General features: G+C 38.7%; 1 pseudogene; it reads right to left on the bottom strand.

The window, feature by feature from the left end:
• Positions 1–19,226, bottom strand: part of LOC136309328 (nuclear transcription factor Y subunit alpha-like) — a 61,660-nt pseudogene extending 42,434 nt beyond the window's left edge.
• Between the last annotated feature and the right edge of the window lie 3,601 nt (positions 19,227–22,827).

Genomic DNA, 22,827 nt, shown 5'->3' with positions numbered 1-22,827 from the left:
AGGTTGCCAGCTTGAGCACAGCTCATCTGGCTTGAGCAAAAAGCTCACCAGCTTGGACCCAAGGTCGCTGGCTTGAGCAAGGGGTTACTCGGTCTGCTGAAGGCCTGCGGTCATGGCACATATGAGAAAGCAATCAATGAACAGCTAAGGTGTTGCAAAGAAAGACTGATGATTGATGCTTCTAATCTCTCTCTGTTCCAGTCTGTCTGTCCCTATCTATCCCTCTATCTGACTCCCTCTCTCTACCTGTAAAAAAATAAAAAATAAAAATAAAAATAAATAAATGACTGAAATGTTCTAATAAAAAAAAAATCTTGCCAGTTCTCCTACATCACTTGAATTTCAACTTTTTAAAAATGTTTACCTCATTGTTCCAGGTGTTAGCATCTTTATTATGATGGCAAATACTACTTTTAATCGGATCTTGTCAATAATGATAATAATATTGAATTCAACATGTTACTTAATATAAAAAAGTCTAGCCTGACCAGGTGGTGGTACAGTGGATACAGCATCAACCTGAGAGACTGAGGATCTAGGTCACCAGCTTGAGCGTAAACTCACCAGCTTGAGCACAGGGTCACAAGCTTAAACATAGGATGATAGACATGACCTCACAGTCACTGGCTCAAGTGTAAAATTCACTGACTTGAAGTGTATGGTCACTGGCTTGAGACCAAGGTCACTGGTATGAGCAAAGGGTCACTGGCTCAGCTAGAGCCCCCAGTCAAGGCACATATGAAAAAGTAATCAGTGAACAACAAAAGTGCTGCAACTACAAGTTGATGCTTCTCATCTCTCTCCCTTCCTGTCTGTCTGTCCCTGTCTGTCTGTCTCTTTCTCTCTAAAACAAAATTTTATATATATATATATATATTGACAAATATATTATTATCATATATATTGACATGTCATATTATTGATATATATTATTGATATATATATCAAATTTCATTTATTTAAAATTTAATTTAAGTAAGCAATACTAAAACCTGTAATTAGATAATAAATTAGTTATCAAATAAATATCTATTGTTTAGAGGAGTAAATAAAATTCCAATGTTCTTCTCTCAAATGCCTACCTCTTCAATAAAATTGGATGTGGTAAAACTATTTTTCATGTGAAGTATTATAAATAATTTTTAGAAAATTAATAAAGATAAAGGAACACAGTGATTATTAAATCATATAAATTTTACTTAAAAAGTCAGTGTATTGATGCTGATGTGTTACTTGTGTGGTATATATATATTTTTTAAATATTAATATTTTTAAAAACTATTTTTGTGACTTTGAGTTTATTTTTATTTTTTTTTAATTTATTTATTTATTCATTTTAAAGAGGATAGGGAGAGAGAGAGAGAGAGAGAGAGAGAGAGGAGAAACAGAGAGAGAGAAGGGGGGGAGGAGCTGGAAGCATCAACTCCCATATGTGCCTTGACCAGGCAAGCCCAGGGTTTCGAACCGGCAACCTCAGCATTTCCAGGTCGACACTTTATCCACTGCACCACCACAGGTCAGGCCTATTTTTTAAAACTAACATACGTGGATAAACATTTTATGTTTTCTGTGAGATATTTTTGCCAGTAATTATTAGAGGTAGTAAAAGAGGATTGTGTGAGATACTCAATCCTGAATTTTTAAAATACAGTGAATTATCTGCACATTTTACACATTTATTCTATCTCTATTTCTCAAGTTCACACATGAAAGTATTCATAGTTGCAATGGGACAGTAAGTTTAAGGACTGTATGTAGCACCAGTGTCTTGATGAGAAGGCTAAGGTGGAACATGGAAAGACAAGAGGCTGAGACATGTCTCAGTGTCCTCCTTCATTTGTAGTTTATTCTGTTCAAGAATTGCAGACTACATTTTCAATATCTAATAAATTATGAAGAATTATTTAATAGTATGCTAATCAAAATCCACCCTACCAAAATTCTTTTTTTTTTTCTGTTCTTGTTTCTTCTTCTACATTCTATGTAGATCCTGATCTTTAGATTCTGATCTTTGAATGGAGCCGTTGTCTTACTATGGGCAGATGGAAGCCAGTAGAGGCAGTACTACAGAAGCTTTTTTTTTACTTAATTGTTTTTGTGAACCAAATGAAGAATAAGTAAATCTAACATTGCTTTTATTCATTTATTCATACTAATGTTTAAGAATAATTTTCAAAAGTTCGTAAAGCATTGATGACATCCTCCTGTTAAATGGCTTTTTGTTTCAAATATTGAGATTTTATTGTCCTTCATTTTGTGATCTTAACTTTATGATTTCATGAAAATTACTCATTTATCTTAAATTTGGGAGAAAAATACTAATTTAAAATATTGAAATAACATTTTATATTGTGAAAATCAATAGTATATTTTCTGAGTTAGTAACTGGTAGTATGTCATGCACCATTTTCTAAAGGACATTAAAAGGCATGCCTTTGAATTACTACTTTAATTGTTAGGATGTTCTTAGAGATAGACTAAAACAAAATAAGCAATAAACAATTTATGAAAACTAATGAAAGAAACAATATTTCTGGATTTAATAACAGATAAAATATAAATAGTATTTACCAAAAGATCTCCCAATCATCATAGTGATTTTTAGGAAGTTTAAAACCTATCTCTAAAAAGTATATAAAAACTGATTACATGCATTGTGTGTACCAAATCCTTCTTAATTAATTTAATATTTGTACTCACATTTACTTTGACATTGTGTTGCACTTATTCACTATGAATCATTGGATTTTATATATTATTAGATGTTCCAATTAATCCTTCTTTGTTCTTTAGAGTATGTTTAATTGATTCACATACTTACTTAGCCAACAAAAAGTACTGAGTGACCACTATATGGTAGAAAGTAAAATTTGAAAATATAAAAAATGGTAAAAAATGTGTCAAATATCACATATATAAACTCATTGCATCTTTATTCAGATGCATCATATATCATTCATCTCATATTCTGGCACTTTATGTTGCTCTCATTTTTTGATACCTGTAAGAATGTAACCAGCCATTTAGATATATCTGTATAACTGAAAGTGAAAAGGTTTAACATTTCATGTGGCTCACATGTTTTAATCCCTCACTTCCTTTAATTTCTTACAATTTTTTTTAATTGGAAACTACTTGTATTCTTTTTTTTCCCTTTTTTTGTATTTTTCTGAAGTTGGAAATGGGGAGGCAGTCAGACTCCCGCATGTGCCCGACCGGGATCCACCCGGCATGCCCACCAGAGGGCGTTGCTCTGCCCATCTGGGGTATCGCTCTGCCGCAATCAGAGCCATTCTAGCGCCTGAGGCAGGGGCCACAGAGCCATCCTCAGTGCCCGGGCAATCTTTGCTCCAATGGATCCTTGGCTGTGGGAGGGGAAAAGAGAGACAGAGAGGAAGGAGAGGTGGAGAAGCAGATGGGCGCTTCTCCTATATGCCCTGGCCAGGAATCAAACCTGGGACTCCCGCACACCAGGCCGATGCTCTACCACTGAGTCAACTGGCCAGGGCACTACTTGTATCCTTAATTTTACTCATTTTTAATTTATCACAATTACTATTAAAATATAACATAACCTATTATTTATCTTGTTATTGTACCTCCAACAGACCTTATATAAAAAAAACTCCAAGATGAAAAGAATATTAATCTTCTTCATTAAATGTCTTCACATTGCACAGAAAATTTATATATACACATAACAATAAATATTTCTATATGTAACCATTTTTATCTCTATTCAGCTAAATATGAGTTCATTTTAATGTCTCCAACTCTAATCCAGTACCATATGGATCATTTTAGATTCCTTTTCTTGCTTAAGCGTAACATCCCACTTCCACAATTAAGAAACCTAGCTCCCACCATCTGCTAGTCATTTACTTAACTGTTCAAATACAGTATACATGTATAGTGGTTTCAGAGTTGTCAACCAAACTCTTATGGGAAAGAACTTTATCCTTTAGAGTAGAGTTCTTATGTACAGTTCTATTTTACTTTATTTTTACAGACTCCACTCATTTCCACTGTTACTTACGTTGCATTTTTTCCTCATCTCATGTAGTGAGGTTGTTTTATTTATTTTTAATACAGCTAAATTGCTTTATCATATACTGCATTCCATTCTGGGCTTATGTTTTTAAATTTGCATACAATATGGTTTACTCTTTGCTATAAAGGTTTATGTATATAGTGGCATATATTCACAATACTATAGCATACAGAATATTCTAACCACTTTAAATAATCCTCCATATTTCACCTATTTAGACTTCTTTAATCCTAAATAGCTTTTCACCACTTATCTGTCTACCATCTCCATTATTCTTATATTCTTTTTTATAAATAATGTTTTTGTATTATTGTTTAGTTATTCTTTAATAATATAAAAATAGCCAAAATTGCAGTGCTTGTTGCTAAAACATAATTTCTGAAATATATTTGACAGACTACCCCTTGATGATATATGATGTTTTCTCTAAATATAAAACACATTTGAAATGAATAAAAGGATTTTGCAAATGAAAACTATCTTTGTTACCAAGTCATTAACAGAACTTTTAAGCTACAAACTACAAATCACAAGTTGTGAGGAATGTATGTTAAAACACTGAGAAAATAGAGGAGTTAAAAATGTCTAACATATCATTGTAAACTTAGAAAAAATATTCTTAAGCTGATGTTAAAGGGGGTGCAATATTCTGAACCAGGAATAATTAGATTGAGTGAAAGAGCTACAGAATGTGATCCAAATACAAAATATGAAAAACAAAATAAATAGAGAAAATATAGATATAAATTAGTATGAGCAAAGAAGAGTGTGAACAATAGAGGATCTTGAAAGAGTTGACTTGTGAGAGTCAGAAAACAGTAATGATTTGACTTATAAGCGCAATCCAAGAACATAATATCAGAAATGAAAGCTTGTGAATATGGCATAGTTCTTGTTATTAAAGGCACCCATCACAAAACAGGACAATTGTGGCATGTAGAAATTAAGAAATAAATGGAATAATTAATAAAGCTTTGCAGGTGTTTTTCAGTGCACTACATCATGCTAATTCTATTTAACTATCTTGTTTTCAGGTTTTAAATTGTTTTTATGAAGAAATATCCAAATTAGTGAGTTCTCTGAAATTTCCACAATGACAAAATTTATTGGTGGTTATGGGAAAAAGAGAAGAGTTCCAATCATGCATATACAAAATTTGTAAAGAATCAAAATGTGCCATAAATTTTGCTAGGTACAAAGGAGATTTAAAATAGATAATTTCTCCCTTTAAGAAATCAACACCATTTGATATGATAGAAACATAAATTATCAACCACAAATAACATATAAATGCTATACTAGAGTGCTGCAAGATTGTTCATCTCAGTTGGAAGCTCCTCTAGGAAGGCTGAGCAAGCACCCTTCAATCTGATTTTAGTACCTTTTTCTGTACTAGAAGCTCTTCATTGTTCAGAAATGAATGACATACTGGGTTTCCCAGGAAGCACCAGAGCTACCTCAGCTAGAAGTTATGCTTCCAAAATTAAGTGAGGTCATTAGATATTTTCTAAGTAGCCATATGATCAGGCTGTCTTTTTATTGGATTAGGTAATAAGAATTTGGGATTAATCATATGGAACAGACCAAGTGGTTAGAGAGAGAATGAGAGCATGTGAACATTAGTTTCTGGTTATTCTGAAGTTAAAATGGGACAGTTTATCTGAAAGTAATTTGAAATACTGTATAGTAAAACAAAAGTGTAAATTCATTAATCATCTGTTGAGCAAACAAGTGCATTAGGCTTGTTCACTTGTACTTTGTCTGATGCATGAGCACAGGATAGCACCTCCTGTGTATAGTCTAGAGAGGGATGAAGGTGCTTGCTCTCAGGGCAGCAGATTGTAGATTGCAGATTGCCTGCTACTGTTGAGATGGGGCATTTACTGCTATTGTTTGAGGGAGAAGGGGATTTTCTTCGAGCCTGTTTGATCATCAGCCCAGAGAGAGAAGGAAGTGATTTTCCCTGCCTGCTTGCTTGTCTGCTGTTGCAAGACTCTAATAAATGGAATGGCCCCCCCTTTTCTGGCTCCACATTTCCTTTACTGTTAGCCTGTATTCAATGCGAATCTGCATGGCTACAACCACTAGCCTTATGTCTGGCGCTTACAGCAGGATTCATATCAGATTAGAATGGAGTCACTAACATCCTTGAACAGTGGGATAGAGGAGTGGTCATTGCTCTCCAGTGTATGGTTCCTCATGGCTCTCCTTTTGGGGACTGTGCGCTGGGTGTTTTTTATGACCCTGCAAGAAGAAACTGAGAATTCTGTGTGAGAAACTGCCCAAAGTTGAAAGCTCCAGGGTGAGCTTCAGACCAAGTGGCAACAACAGCATGACCTGGAACAGTCACTGGAGATAAAACTGCAGGTACAAGTCTGCAGGTCAGGCTACAGGCTGAGAACCAGTGTCAGGTTGAACTGGAGAAAGTGCAGGAGAAGGAGGCTGAATAGGTTCCAGAGCTACAGTGTGAGATGGAGGCTGAGCCTGAAACTGAAACAGTCCCTGAAGAAAGAATTATGGGTTCACAAGTTACAGTTTGCCCTGGAAGCAGATGCTGGCAGTGACAGCTGTTAGAGAAACAACTGTGGGTTCAAGAGTTTGAGTCTTAGCTTCAGACAGAGCTGGCAGCTGCAGGAGCAAAAATGGTCCCCAAAGCAGCATCTATGCTGGCAAAGTGGCTCTGAGTTGGTGGGAGCAGGTGTTTCCAACTTCTCCTCTTCTGAGGATGAGGAGGTCTGGGCTGAAGCTGCTATCAGAGCCCAGTCAGTGGTCACCCAGAAGGTAAAAACCCAGCAGCAGAGTTTCTCAGAGACAGTCACAGCCCCCTCTGCAGGTAATGGAACACTCTGTGGTCCAGCATTACACCCATGCAGAGTTGATGGAGTTGGGAGCACAATTTAGGCAGAAACCCACTGAACTCCTGGTAACCTGGTTGCTGCTGTTGTGGGACATAGGGAGAGGATGGCATCATGTTCTCCAGAACAGAGATGGAGAAATTGGCCACCATTACCAACACACTTCTCCTTCAGGCAACATCTTCAGAACTGTCATGACAACCCAGGAAACCATACCCTATTGGAATGGGTGATGGCTGCCATTCGTCCAATGTGGCAAAACATTGGACACTTGCCAGGAGCAATGAGTAGGTGGCATTGCTATATTGAGTGAGTAAAGGTCCTTCAGGAAGTAAGTATAAAGAAGTCTATTTTCAACCCGAAGTCCTGTGGGCCAGATGAGGAAGGGTATTTGACAGGGATGAGGGACCTTTTTCTCTGCAGTGCCCCATCATCCCTTTTTGCATCACTGTTGGCTATCTTGGTACCCCACGCGGGGCAGCCCATCAGTGTGATTATGCAAATGGTTTCAGATCTTGGGAATCTTGAGGCAGCTTGGGATCAAAGGGCAGTGAGCACTGCTGCCCATGCTGCCCCGCCCCCACTAACAAGGGAAAGGGGTCTGTAAGGGTCACCCAAACACAGATGTTCATAGATTTGATGGTGGCTGGGGCAGATAGAAAGAAATTGGGTGATAGGTCTAATATGTAGAGTCTTTTTAGAGCAGGTGTCCCCAAACTGTGGCCCGTGGGCCGCATGCAGCCCCCTGAGGCCATTTATCGGCCCCCCGCCACACTTCCGGAAGGGGAACCTCTTTCATTGGTGGTCAGTGAGAGGAGCATTGTATGTGGTGGCCCCCCAACGGACTGAGGGACAGTGAACTGGCTCCCTGTGTAAAAAGTTTGGGGACCCCTGGTTTAGAGTTTGGTGGTAGCTTGAGCCAGAACAAAAGTTCCAGCTTCTGAAGTAGGTGGATCCTGCAACTGCTGAGAAAATGGCTGGCATTCAGGTTGCCTGGTTGTACTCTTACTTGTTGGAGACAGCTTTAGAAGAGGAGGATTCTCCCCAAGACCCATTGTTCCAGTTTGAATAGGGAGAAGGCTGAGAGACTCTCCTAACAAGGATGCATGAGGAGGCCTGAGGCCCATATAAAATTTACAATCCATGGATCACCTTCTAATGTGCAGAAAGTGTTGGCATTAGACGATAAGGCCCTGGCCAGTTGGCTCAGTGGTAGAACATCGGCCTGGCGTGCGGGAGTCCCGGGTTCGATTCCTGGACAGAGCACACAGGAGAGGCGCCCATCTGCTTCTCCACTCCCCCTCTCCTTCCTCTCTGTCTCTCTCTTTCCCTCCTGCAGCCGAGGCTCCATTGGAGTGAAGTTGGCCCGGGCGCTGGGGAGGGCTCTGTGGCCTCTGCCTCAGGTGCTAGAATGGCTCTGATTGCAGCAGAGTGATGCCTCAGATGGGCAGAGCATCGCCCTCTGATGGGCATGCCAGGTGGATCCCAGTCTGGTGCATGCGGGAGTCTGTCTGACTGCCTCCCCATTTCCAGCTTCAGAAAAATAAAAGAAGATAATAGGTGTTTTTTCTGGCAGTAGCAGCAGCAACAGATAAGAGAACTATCAAGGTGGCACAGGCCTTGAATGTGTTTGACCCCCTAGGTCCTGTAAGCTTGCTGAGGGGTTTTGATGGGGTGTGTGGCAATGAAGAGAGTGCTTCTGGAAAGGTGCTGAGGTCCATTAATAAAGAGCTGTATGCCTAGTTGCCTATAATGGAACTTTACCTTAGTGATTTGCACAGGCCATTGGGCTGTCTATCGTGGAATGATCATTGAGCAGTGTAGTCAACTCTTGGCCTACAACCAGAGGGGGCACTAGCTCCCTTGTTAGATGAAAATGCTGCCTTTGAATGTATGAAAGACCCTGATGAGTGAGCAGCTCCAGTGGAGGCCCTCCTGTACCGGGAAGCTGCTCTCATCCAGTTGCAGACACACCAAGGACACTTTTTGGTTTCCATGGACACAATTCTGAACTCTACAGTCCCTCCCACCTACCATGGGGTAGGGGTCTAGAGATGAGCCACCAGTTAGTGCCTTGGGCAGAGTACTCAGGGAGACTTTGTGAATTGTATAACTTGTTCTGTTACTGTAGTCTGTTTGTTTATGTAATACACCTCACTCCTGGCACAGTGATTATCTCAGTAAATATCTGTCACGTAGTTTATGAAGTGAGCAATTGTGAAGGGGTAGAATGTTGGGCAAACAAGTGTGTTAGGCTTCTTTGCTTAAACTTTGTCTAATTGATGCATGATCATGGGCAGCATCATGCGTGTGTTGTCTATGTAAGGCTGTAGGTACTTACCCTCAGGACAGCAGATTATAGATTGTGAATTCCCTACTGCTATAGAGAGGAACTATTTTTTGCTATTGTTTGAGGGAGAAGGCGATTTTTCTCCTGGCCTGTTTGCTTCTCAGCACAGAGAGTTTCCCCTGCCTCCTTATTCATCTGACATTGTGAAACTTTATTAAATGGAATGGCCCTCTATTTTTTGGCTACACAGTTCCTTTACCATCTGCCCAAATTCAATGTAAATCTGCATGGCCACAGCCACCATCCTTCCACCATCCCACAAAATTTCTACAATCTAATACTTCAAGGGTAAAGATGAATGTTAGTAAATAATTTAATACTTTGAAGTTAATTATTGTAACTCTGATATTCTGATGGTTATCTTTTTCTGAAGTCTACTTCTCATGACTTACAAAGGAAATAAAGCATTATAAATTGCTCATGTATACTTGTAAAGCCAGTATCATGGTCACCATCACAGCTGCCTGGCCCATGCAGGTTCACATTAGATTCGGACAAACAATAATGATACAATGGAGCCAATAACTGGTGGGTTATTAGCTTTAATCCTAGCACGTACCCAGCAGGCAAGCAATACACACAGTGGGAAGACACTTCCCTTTCCATTCAGGGCTCCCAAAGCCACTGACTTATCCGAATTTCCTAGAATTAAAAATTTCTAGCTCACCAGCTTTATTCACCTCTGTTTCCCATCTTCTTCTCTCTGCACAAACTCTGCACAAACTGGCTTCTCCCTCAGCACTCCACCATCTTGGCTGCTTCTCCTGGCCTCCTCCATGTGGCCTTTCTCTGCTCTCCTTTCTCTGCTCTCTTCTCTAATGCTAATCTCGGGGACCGAGAGAAAGCAAGCTCCCAGTCTGCCCCATTTTATAGTGTAGAAATCCAAATCTTTAATCCAATATACAAAGAAGGAAGTCTCTGATACAAAGACACTTATCTGAGGCATAATGGGATTTCTCAAAAGGGTGGGAAAGGCTTAGTTTTAAAACTAAGCCTTAGGCTATAATGACCCAGTCTGCTTATAGCCTGTCCCCCACATCTAATGCAAACTATAAACGAGCAAACCTGTATATCATATTTACAAACTTATTTGACCGACAATACTCTTATTATCTGAAAACATTCTGGCCTAAAAAAAGTTACTTTTAAGAAAATTTGCAAAGAAATTTAAAAAAATCTTATGACCCATGTTGGGCGGATAAAATGTATTATGCTCACTTTGTTAAAGATGTCGCTGCTCACGTGGAGGCCGTTGCCCAGGTGATATTAATGTGTGTCTCTGTGGGCTGTGGTCAGGCAGAATTCTTGTAGCCTGGGGCTTGGTTTTAGGATTAAGCCTTTCTCACCCATTTTGATGGGGGTGGTACAATTCCATCATGCCCCAGATAAATGACTTTGTATTAGAGACTTCCCTATTTTGTATATTGGATTAAAAGTTTTGAATCTACACTATAAAATGGGGGCAGACCGGAGCTTGCACTCTTGGTTCCTGAGATTAGCATGAGAGAGCAGAGCAGAGAGGAGAGCAGAGAAAGGCCACATGGAGGAGGCCTGGAGAAGCAGCCAAGATGGCGGAGTGTTGAGTGAGAAGCCAGTTTGTGCAGAGTTTGTGCATAGAGAAGGAAGGAGATGGGGAACAGAGGTGAATAAGTCTGGTGAGCTAGAAACCTTTGAATCTAGGAAACTCGGATAAGTCAGTAGCTTTGTGAGCACTGAATGTGAGTGGGTTTTGGAGCCCAGTGTGTGTTTTTTGCTTGCTCGCCGGGTGCAAACTAGTATTAAAGACTATGGCTCATCAGTTTTTGGCTCCGTTGTTTCTTTACCGACTGTCCGAATCCAATGTGAACCTGCATGAGCCAGGCTGCTGTGATGGTAGCTCTGGCCACTGGCCATACAACCCACATCACGTTGATTATCTGTACTGTGAATATCTAATTCAATAATTTAACAGTACTAGGCTACTATCATTCTCATGTTAGTAAATGGTTAAATTGCACTGTTTTTATTCAATATATTCACAAATGAAACATGTCATGTTTCCACATATATTCTATTTGCTCTATATTCAATTGGGAATCCTTTTCTTGGTCTGTTCAATAAACAGACCACAAATCATATGATAACCAAACTGTAAATATATTAGTGACCTTGATAGATATAAAATATATTTGTGTGTGTGTGTGTGTGTGTGTGTGTGTAGCAAGTGGAAGACCAATATTTTTTGTGTCTTATGCATTTTCACACAAAATAGTTCCAGAATAAAATTGCAGCGAAAAGTTGTAATTTGTTATACTCTTGCCAGACGCTAATGATGTGCTAGAAAGTAATAGCATTTTTACTCATGGCAGGTGAAGATACCAATCAAAGATTACCAGGGGAAGAAAATGTGATAAAAAAGTTTATTTCAAAATAAAATATTTAAATTAGAAATCCTTTAAAGGACATGGAAAGCTGGTTGTATAGCAGTAGAATCTTTGCTTTTTGTTTTTTTGCTGTTTTTCCCTTGAAGTTAAGAGATTCAGTAACTAAAGGAGACTTGATAAGCTTTAAGAATTTTAAAGAGTTGTTGACTTATCAGAGAACCACAGCTTATCATGTAAATGTAATGCATGCAAATTTTAAAAGATAAGAGGGAGACATTTTATAGTCTTACTGAAAGAGATACTTGTTAAGTAAGATGAGAGTACCCTGATTTTATTTATTGCCTCACAGTGGATATAAAGAATACAAATAAACTTCACTTGGAAATAAAAAAAATAAATAAAGTGAAACTGAAAAGTTTTCAGTAGTGTAAGAAGGAAAAATGTCTTCAAATAGAAGAGAAAATATTCTGAAAGAGGTAGGAAGAGGGGGAGAGAAGTAGATGTGTGATTTTAGGCCATTTTCTGTCAGGAAAAAAACAGTGAGGCAGAACTGAAACTGTGCCACTCACTTATCTTTGAATACTGCTCCTACTGGGGCTTCTTAAGTCTATTTCCTATAAAGGACATCCTCCAATTCAGCAAACTGAATCTCCATTTCAACAGCTGAATTTCGGATGCAATGTGGTCAATCTACACATTGTTATAAATCTGAACTGTTTTACTATTGCAATATAGAACTCCGACTTGTTTGAGCACATTCCATGAATTTTCCTGCAAATCACCATTTCACTATTTTTATTCACAAATATATTACTGCAAGCTTTTAGTTCCTTAATGTTTTTATCACCATTTCTTTTCCTATGTTTTTATATTTCTCTGTTCATTCATTTCCTTTTTACCTAACCTGTATACATTGGTGTATCACATTAATCAGGCAGAATGTTCACTTCTGATTGGCCCCTCTGACATTCTCTTTTCCTCATGCATCTCAAAGAGTAACAGTTTTCACATTTGTGATTTTTTTCCCCCTTGTCTCTTTGTAAGTTATTCTGAATGGAGAACTTTCTTCTTGAGTCCCAAGCTACTTCTAATAATTTATTCTGTGAATATTTCATTAAGAAAAAAGAGATCACTTGTCATGAATCTAATAAGTTATCTTTATCTTAAATATTAAATGTCGAATGGCATAACATATCTGTTCACTATTATCTGACTTCTTTTTAGACAGAACTATCTACATTCCAAACAAGAAAAATTTTCCAGCAATATCTTCAGAACTTTAGTCTTATACAGGAATCACCTACTTGATATCTACATTGGATGTTAAGAGAACTTCTTTTATTTTTCATGTTCAATGTAAGGCCAGTAGCCGCAGCCACCTGGCCTGTGCAGATTTGATATGATTCAAACAGATGGTAGTGAAACAACTGAGCCAAGAACTGGTGGGTCATTAGCTTTAATCTTAGCTTGCACCCGGTGGGCAAGAAATACACACAGTGGGAAAACACTTCCCTTTCCATTCAGGGCTCCCAAAGCCACTGACTTATCCGAGTTTCCTAGAATCAAGGTTTTCTACCTCACCAGCCTTATTCACCTCTGTTTCCTATCTCCTTCTCTCTGCACAAACTCTGCACAAACTGGCTTCTCCTCCGGCACTCTGCCATGTTGGCGGCCCCTTTTTCCCTCCATGTGGCCTTTCTCTGCTCTCTCCTCTCCAATGCTAATCTCAGGAAAAGAGAGAGAACAAACTCCAGGTCTGCCCCATTTTATAGTGTAGAAATCCAAACCTTTAATCCAATATACAAACAAGGAAGTCTCTGATACAAAGTCACTTAGGGTGGCCTTAGGCTATAATGACCCTGCCTACTTACAGCCTGTCCCCACACCCAATGCAAACTATAAGCGAGCAAATATATATATCATATTTACAAACCTATTTGACCGACATTCAACAACATTCAACAATGAACTTTTTATTTTCCCATACCCAAAAATGGTTCTACCTATTGATTTCCCATTCTCTTTTTTTTTTGTATTTTTCTAAAGCTGGAAATGGGGAGAGACAGTCAGACTCCCGCATGCACCCGACCGGGATCCACCCGGCACGCCCACCAGGGGCGATGCTCTGCCCACCAGGGGGCGATGCTCTGCCCCTCCGGGGCGTCGCTCTGCCATGACCAGAGCCACTCTAGCGCCTGGGGCAGAGGCCAAGGAGCCATCCCCAGCGCCCGGGCCATCTTTGCTCCAATGGCGCCTTGGCTGCAGGAGGGGAAGAGAGAGACAGAGAGGAAGGAGGGGGTGGGGGTGGAGAAGCAAATGGGCACTTCTCCTATGTGCCCTGGCCAGGAATCGAACCTGGGTCCCCCGCACGCCAGGCCGACGCTCTACTGCTGAGCCAACCGGCCAGGGCTGATTTCCCATTCTCAATGTTGGGCAGATAAAATATATTATGCTCACTTTGTTAAAGATGGCGCTGCCCACGTGGAGGCCGTTGCCCAGGTGATATTAATGTGTGTCTCTGTGTGCTGTGGGTAGGCAGAATCCTTGTAGCCTGGGGCTTGGATTTGGGATTAAGCCTTTCCCACCCTTGTTGCTGTGGGATGGTACAATCCCATCATGCCCCAGATAAGTGACTTTGTATTAGAGACTTCCCTATTTTGTATATTGGATTAAAGGTTTGGATTTCTACACTATAAAATAGGGGCAGAGCAGGAGCTTGCGCTCTTGGTTCCTGAGATTAGCATGAGAGAGCAGAGAGAGCAGAGCAGAGAGCAGAGAAAGGCCACGTGGAGGAGGCCAGGAGAAGCAGCCAAGATGGCGGAGTGTTGAGTGAGAAGCCAGTTTGTGCAGAGTTTGTGCATAGAGAAGGAAGGAGATGGGGAACAGAGGTGAATAAGTCTGGTGAGCTAGAAACCTTTGAATCTAGAAAACTCGGATAAGTCAGTAGCTTTGTGAGCACTGAATGTGAGTGGGTTTTGGAGCCCAGTGTGTGCTTTACTTGCCTGCCAGGTGCAAGCTAGGATTAAAAATAATGGCCCATCAGTTTGTGGCTCCATTGTTTCTTTTCTGACTGTCCGAGTCCAATGCAAACCTGCATGGGCCGGGCTGTTGTGCTGGTGGCACTGGCCCTGGCTACTGGCTTTACACTCCACAATGTCAACTTTATCTATACATCTGTTTAGAATCATCCTTGACTTCTTCTGCTCTTTTACTAATAAATGATTTTAATTTGGTAAGAAATTTTGTTTTTTCTAACTCTAAAATATATGCAGATATAAAAATAGTACAGAATTAAAACTAATATTATAATTTTGATTATTAAACTCTGGTAAAAAATGTCCTTACTTTAAGGCATAAATACATAGAAAATAAAAATTAAAAAAACAATTTCTGTCCAGTATTCTCAGTGGTTAAAGGATGGACTCGACATATAAATGTCCTGAGTTTGATTACCAGTCAGGGCACAGAGGAAGGTGGCCATCTGTTTCTTCACTCCTCCTTCTTTTCTCCCTCTTCTCTTTGTACAGCCATAGGCTTGACTAGTTCAAGCTTCACCCTGGGCACTAATGATTTAAGCATCAGTCCCAGATGGAGGTTGATGGGTGGATCACCAATGAAGTACATGCACATGTCTGTTTCAATCTCTCCATTTCTCTCACTTTGTAAAAAAGAAATAAAAATAAAATAAAGAAGAGGGCCTGGTTGTTTGCCTCAGTATATGGAGCATTGGCCCAGTGTCAGGACTGCCCTGGTTCAATTCACTTCAAGGCACACAGGAGGAGTGACCATCTGCTTCTCTGTGCCTCCTTCTCCTCTCTCACTTCCCCTCCCATAGCCAGTGGCTTAATTGGTTCTAGCATCACCCCAGATGATCAAGATAGCTCAGTTGGTTCAAGTGTATCAGTCTCAGGTATTAAAAATAGCGCAGTTGATTCAAGCATCAGCCCCAGACAGGGGTTGCTGGGTGGATCCCTGTCATGGTACATAAAAGAGTCTGTCTCACAATCTCTCCTCCTGTCACTTAAAATAAATGAGAAAAATAAATATTTTATTCTGAAGGAAAAAATATATATTTGCAGAATCCACATATTTCTCATTTTATTTATTGTTATTCCCTTAGTCTTAGTCATAGTCACTTGACTTCAGTTATCCAAGTAGCTTTCTTACTAGTTTTCTTAGATCCACCATATTCAATTTCCCATAGTTCCCATGTGTTACACTAATATGATATAGTAATTAAATATTTAGAAATTAGTTAAGGTATAGTATTAAAAGCCATTCAGAGAAGTGAATAAGGCTACACTCTCTGGATAAGAGCTAATCTAGTGTGTAGAGATATAATAGGCAAGACCATGCCCTCAGTTAGTGTGGATCTGTAAAATTATATCTAGATAAAAAGACCTCCCTGGGAGGAACTCCCAGTGGTTTCCCATTTCACTCAAGGTAAACTTCAAAGTCTTAACATGACTTAATATATTTTGTATATTCTCCTCCATCATTACATTTTTGGTCTCATATCTTTTTAACCCTTGTCTCTCTCAACTCATCCCAATCTCAGTGATAGTGCACTTAAAAGTAGGCCATTGTGGTCACATATCCTAGCTCTAGTGGTTTCACACTTTAGAAAAAACCTAGCTAAAACTGCCAGTAGGTTTATAAATTTAAAATATTTAATATTTAAAATTGATAAGGAAGAAAAAAGTAATATATACTTTTAGAATACCGGAATTTAAAAAAATTTTATAGTACAGTATTTATAAAACATTTGTATATATTTTTTAAAAATGTGATTATTTATGATCTTCAGTTTTAATCTTTTTGATATCAAAAACTCAGACAAGTACTCTATATTACAGGGCTCATAAGGTTAATTTAGTTAAATATCACTGTTTTACACCAAGATTCTCTCTTTCTGAAACTTCTTTAGGTTAATGAATACTTTGGAGGCTTTTCTTGGATTTTGACTGTTATATATGTCTGCCTATACTCTAAAGCACATATTTTTTAAAGGGCAAATAATTTCCCCTTTACCTAAAAGAGTACCCTAGATACTACATTCAATCAAATTTACTTCAGTGATTTAAAAATAAAATTTACATCCATTTGTTTGTGTTTCATACACATGTATCTAACTATATCTATACATTACACATGGATCTATAGGAAATAGATCATAAGGTTACCTTATGCTAAGGCTATTGACATAATGATCCTTGAGAAATGTTAAGAATTTTAGATATTATTTTTTTAAATTATTTAATGGAGTGTTAGTTAAATTTTTCTATTTTTAAAGAATACTCTAAGTGCAGTACAGAAAGTGTATTTTTGGAAATCAAACTTTGAAATAAATTTGCCATGTGAGAAGTTAAAATGCAAAGCTACACACAAAAAATGGTTCTTGCCTGAACCAGACTGATGGAATAAGAAAGGAGCACAGAAAATGTGAGAGAAACTTAGTATATAGAAATGAATAATTATCATGATTAATTAAGCATAAAATTGATAAAGTTAGTGCTACATCCCAGATTTCTAACTTTATATTTGTTTATATTTAGCCAATAAATTAAGATAGAAAAAGTAGCAGGGATTTTTTGATGATCTCTGTTTTCACTCTTTTCAATATTAAGTCCCTGAAAGTGATATATAAAAGACAATTGTAAAAATGGAATGGAACTCAGAAATAGTTTCTATGTACAATATATTAAATTTTGAAGTTTTACACACACAAAATCCAAATAGTAAGAGTGAATAAGATGTCTTCGGGTGTGGTATAAATCAGAATTCTCAAAGTCAAATGCCTACCCTCTGATCAAATAGCATTTCAAATGTAAAAGTAGAATGATGGTTTAAAAATAAAAGGCACATGCTTCATTTAATATAGCCAGCTGGTCTTCAACACTAAGGAATTGTCAGATCATCTAATTTTGAAGGGATGCCAAGTGTCTAAATTTTTCACTGTCCACTGTGCATTTTGTTAGTTATCTTAGAAACAAAGAGGTGGTCTCTGGATGTTTAAAGTGAGAAGGTGAATTTTTGTATTGGTATTAGTCCTCACATAACTAGTGCTGTACTTCAAAGTGTTCAGGTTTAAAACGTAGATGCAAATCAGTAAGTCTCAGTAGGTTTGGAATCCTGAGCAATTGATCCACACACTTCTAACATAACTACTGAACATTAGTTTAGATATCTTTCTACTCTCCTAACTTTAGATTCAAAATTCTAAAGGGAGTGACTGATTGGGCAAGCAAAGGGCAAATAACCTTTTTTATACGTGCCTGTGAGCAGTTAGAATAATAAAATGACTTTGCCTTTCTGGGTGGTAGAAAAGACACTAAATTCAGACATTACTACATAGTAGGGATCTTTCTTATGAGGAGTAGAGAATCAGTGTTGGGTAGTTAAATGTCTTCTTTACCACTGTAATAAATGTTTTGTAAAGCCAGTAGCCACGGCCACCATCAGAGCCGCCTGGCCCATGTAGTTTCGCATTTTATTTGGACAGATGGTAATGAAACAATGGAGCCAAGAACTGGTGGGCCATTACCTTTTAATCCTAGCTTACACCCAGCGGGTAAGAAATACACACAGTGAGAAAACACTTCCCTTTTCATTCAGGGCTCCCAAAGCCACTGACTTATCTGAGTTTCCTAGAATCAAAGGTTTCTACATCACCAGCCATATTCACCTCTGTTCCCCATCTCCTTCTCTCTGCACAAACTGCTTTCTCCTTCAGCACTCCACCATCTTGGCTGCTTCTCCTCTCCTCCATGTGGCTTTTCTCTGCTTTCCTCTAGCATAGGCTACTATGCCCCATTTTATAGTGTAGAAATCAAAATCTTTATTCCAATATACAAACAAGAAAGTCTCTGATATAAAGTCACTTATCTGAGGCATAATGGGATTCCTCATGAGAGTACACCACCCAACATCATGCAATAGTCAAGGCTGTGGGAAAAAGGTTAGTCTTAAACCTAAGCCTTAGGCTATAAGGACCTGGCCTGCTTACAGCCTATCCCCCACACCCAATGCAAACTATCAATATAAGCCAGCAAACATATACATCATATTTCCAAACTTATTTGACCCACATTCCACCCCTTTTGCTTGCTTCACAAGCACAGGTATTCTTGCACAAAAAAATAAGGCACATTACACAAATTACAACACCATAAATCATACAGTTTCAAAAATTACAAAGGTACATTTCATCAGTCTCTAAGTGCTTTGCCAAAAGCACAAAATGTCCTCTGCCTTCTTTCTAGCCATGGGAAAAGCTTCCTGGGGCAGAGGGATGGCCCCCAGAAAAACCGCCTCCCATCCCCATCATGGTACTTCACATTGTCCAAAATACGTAAGTCCATCCAACCAAGAAGCCAGTGCCCACTCTGGTCAAAGTCCAGGAATCAGTTCACACACATGGGGCCTCAGCCACCCTCCTCATCCCTACCATCCTGGCAGGTCTCACACTGTCCCAAAGAGGAGCACGAGGCAATGGCAGTCAGCATTTCCATCTCTGTTTTGTAGAGCATGATGGCATTCACCCTTATGTATCAAAATTGCAGACCTACCAGGGCTGTAGTAGGTACTCCTTGCTTCTGGGCTTTCATCTTCTGGAGACTGTGGATCGCAACTCCAGACCGATTCTCTTAATCCTCCAAAAAGGAACTGGAAATGCTAGCTTCTGCTGCCGGGCTTGAGACCCAGGCCACCACCGTCTTCTGCTTCTCAGGTCTAGCAGAACTGGCCCCGGCCTCAGTCTTGGTCTCCGACCACTGCTGGCTCTCCACAACGTCTAGGGCATGCTGCAACTCATGAACCTGTGATTCTTTCTCCAGCACCTGCTCCAGCTCCAGGGTCGGCATCTCTTTCTCCCACGTTTGCTCTAGCTCCTTTCACTGCTTGGTTTACAGGTCCCAGGTAGCATATTCCACAGAGCTCTTGGTTTCCTCATGCATGGTTATAAATGTTAGCCAGCCTACAGCCCCCAAAAGGACAGCCATGGGGAACCATAACTGCAGCCAGTCCTCTACTCCACTGCTAAAAGGTGGTGGTGGCTCCATACCAATCTATATCAAATCCTGCCACAGGCTATGCCAGATGTAAAGCCAGTAGCCACAACCACCATCACAGCTGCCTGGCCCATGCAGGTTTAGGATTGATTCAGACAAATGGTAATGAAACAACAAAGCCAAGAACTGGTGGGCCATTAGCTTTAATCCTAGCTTGCACCCAGTGGGCAAGAATAAAGACAGTGAGAAAACATTTCCCTTTCCATTGAGGGCTCCCAAAGCCACTGACTTATCCGAGTTTTCTAGAATCAAAGGTTTCTACATCACCAGCCTTATTCATCTATATTCCCCATCTCCTTTTCTCTGCACAAACTCTGCATAAACTGGTTTCTCTTTCAGCACTCTGCAATCTTGGCTGCTTCTCCTCTCCTCTATGTGGCCTTTCTCTGCTCTCCTCCAGTATGGGTTCCTCTGCCTCATGTTATAATGTAAAAATCAAAACCTTTAATCCAATATACAAACAAGGAAGTCTCTGATACAAGTCACTTATCTGAGACATAATGAGATTCCTCATAAGAGTGCACCACCCCACATCATGCAACAGTCTAGGTTGTGGGGAAAAATTTAATCTTAAAACTAAGCCTTAGGCTCTAAAGACCCTGCCTGCTTACAGCCTGTCCCCCACACCCAATGAAAACTATAAGCAAGCAAACATATACATCATATTTTCAAACTTATTTGGCCCACATGCTTTATTTAAAACATTATGTGTTGGCCCAAATCTCAGAGGTTGCTGTTTCAATTCTTGGTGAAGGCACATATTGTAAAAGAACAGCTTGATGATCCCGTCTCTCTGTCTCTTTTATCAGCCTCTAAATAAATTATGAATGAATGAATAAATAAATAAATAAATAAATAACATTATGTGCTGAACATACATATCCCATCCAGTACTGGCTCATAGACAACTTTTTAAAACTCATATAATAAGACAGAGAGAGAGAAAGAAAACAAAAGATAGATTTGGACTAATAAATACCAAAATTTAAGAGATAAGTATAGTAAACAGAGTTGGATCAAAATAATATTTTTTGCAAAGCCCCCTCCCAAAAAAATATATCTGCTGTCATTAAGATCAGTGTATTTTTAACTTGTAGGGATATAGAACAATATTCATAAATAAGTTTATATTTCTGACTAAAATAAGTCTTTTGAATTTTGAAACATGATGATTAATTCATAGTTCAGCATTAGAAACCAGATTTTAAAAAAAAGTAAAAAATAATTTTCTGAAAATATGAGACTACAAATATAGTTGTAAATTTGTTGAAAAGTTTGACTTTGAAATGAAATAAGGAAATAAAGAAAAAACTAAATGGAACTTCTCCTAAGTCCAGAGGGAATAGGTTTGAACACGTTTTAATGATAAATTGGTGTACAGAAAGACTAATGATGTAGAAGTAGGTAATCATTAAATTGAAAGAGAAGCAGAGATATGTAAGAATGTAGGTAGAGGAATTTCAACTAGATAAGAAATCATTGAGTGCCTCTTCTTGAATAAGTGAGGTTGAGGAGATTATTGAAGAAAACACAGCTGTCAAGTGGTGGTGGAAAGCTGAGGATTTTCTTTTCAACAAATTGAAAATCTAGAATAAGAAGGACTATCACCTGTGAAGAATGGGAGCTAAAAATTAAACCCATTTTGAGGAGATTAAAGAATATTTTAAATAATGTGAGAATAACAGGTTTTCTTTTTTTTATTTAACTCAATATTGTCTCAATTGTTTGTTTTCTAGTGAGAGAAAGAGAGAGAGAGAAAGACAAGAAGGAAGACAGATGAGAAACATCAACTCACAGTGGTGGCAACAACTCCTAGTTGTTCACAGATTGCTTCTCCTATTATTGATTCAGTTGTCAACAAAAGTTCTGGATCTTGTTCATGATTATGATTTCAACATCACTTTTCTCCCATTTATATGTTTCTTCAGTTTCTAATTCTTGTCACACCACTAATCAAATAGTTCTCAAATCCACTCCTTAACCTTAATATCATTATTTCACATGGCTTTTCAAGTAGGCCTTTTCAGTATTTAGCTAACTAGAATTATCTTCTACTTCTTTATTTATGCAATACTTTTTTCATAATCCTTTCAATTACCTGTTTAAAAATAAATAATAATAATAATAAAAGAAAAAGCTTATCCACCCTGGTAGGCTGACTCAGTGGATAAAGTGTCACCCTGGTTCTTCAGTTTGGGGATACCATTCCAGGTCAAAGCATGTAAGAGAGGCAGTTAATGATAGCACAACTAAATAGAACAACTAAGTGAAACAGCAGATTGATGCTTTACTTTCTCTCTTTCCCTCCCCTCACCTTCTCTCTCTCTTTCTCAAATCAATGAGGTGAAAAATAGCTTACCTGATTGTCCTATATGATAAAGTACAAAATACTTAGCCTGAAAAAAGCTTATGATATTTTGGTACCAAACTAGGTTTCTATTTTAATCTCCCACATATTCAAAATTTTATGCACAAATTTGATGTTATTAAAAATTTCCTAGTTAAAATAAAGATGCCTATTTAATTGTTTGTCAATTATATGTTTATTACTTATTGAAATATTAAATTGTATATTTATTTACTTATTTTTTACAATGCATTTCTATCCTAATTAAGGATAAATTAAGGATAAAGAATATTTACCCTTTAAGGTTTTAATCAAGTGTTTTCTCTTTTATAAAACATAATATTTTCTTTCTATATTTCTTACATTTCCAATATTCTTTCCTTACATTCCCCAAAGATTTTGCTCTTGACTTTTCTGTAGTATTTATCCTATTAAATTTTATTTAAAATGTTAACATGTTTATCATATCCACTACAGTGTCTACTACTTGAGCAAATGGTCAATGTCACCTGCATATTTTTTTTTCTTTTTTTTTTTTTTTCTTTTTTCTGAAGCTGGAAACAGGGAGAGACAGTCAGACAGACTCCCGCATGCGCCCGACCGGGATCCACCCGGCACGCCCACCAGGGGCGGTGCTCTGCCCCCCAGGGGGGGGTGCTCTGCCCATCCTGGGCGTCGCCATATTGCGACCAGAGCCACTCTAGCACCTGAGGCAGAGGCCACAGAGCCATGCCCAACGCCCGGGCCATCTTTGCTCCAATGGATCCTTGGCTGCGGGAGGGGAAGAGAGAG

The sequence above is a fragment of the Saccopteryx bilineata genome, chromosome 6 (genome assembly GCF_036850765.1).
Source record: "Saccopteryx bilineata isolate mSacBil1 chromosome 6, mSacBil1_pri_phased_curated, whole genome shotgun sequence".
NCBI classification, from domain to species: Eukaryota; Metazoa; Chordata; class Mammalia; order Chiroptera; family Emballonuridae; genus Saccopteryx; species Saccopteryx bilineata.
This window is presented reverse-complemented; position numbering and strand designations above follow the sequence as displayed.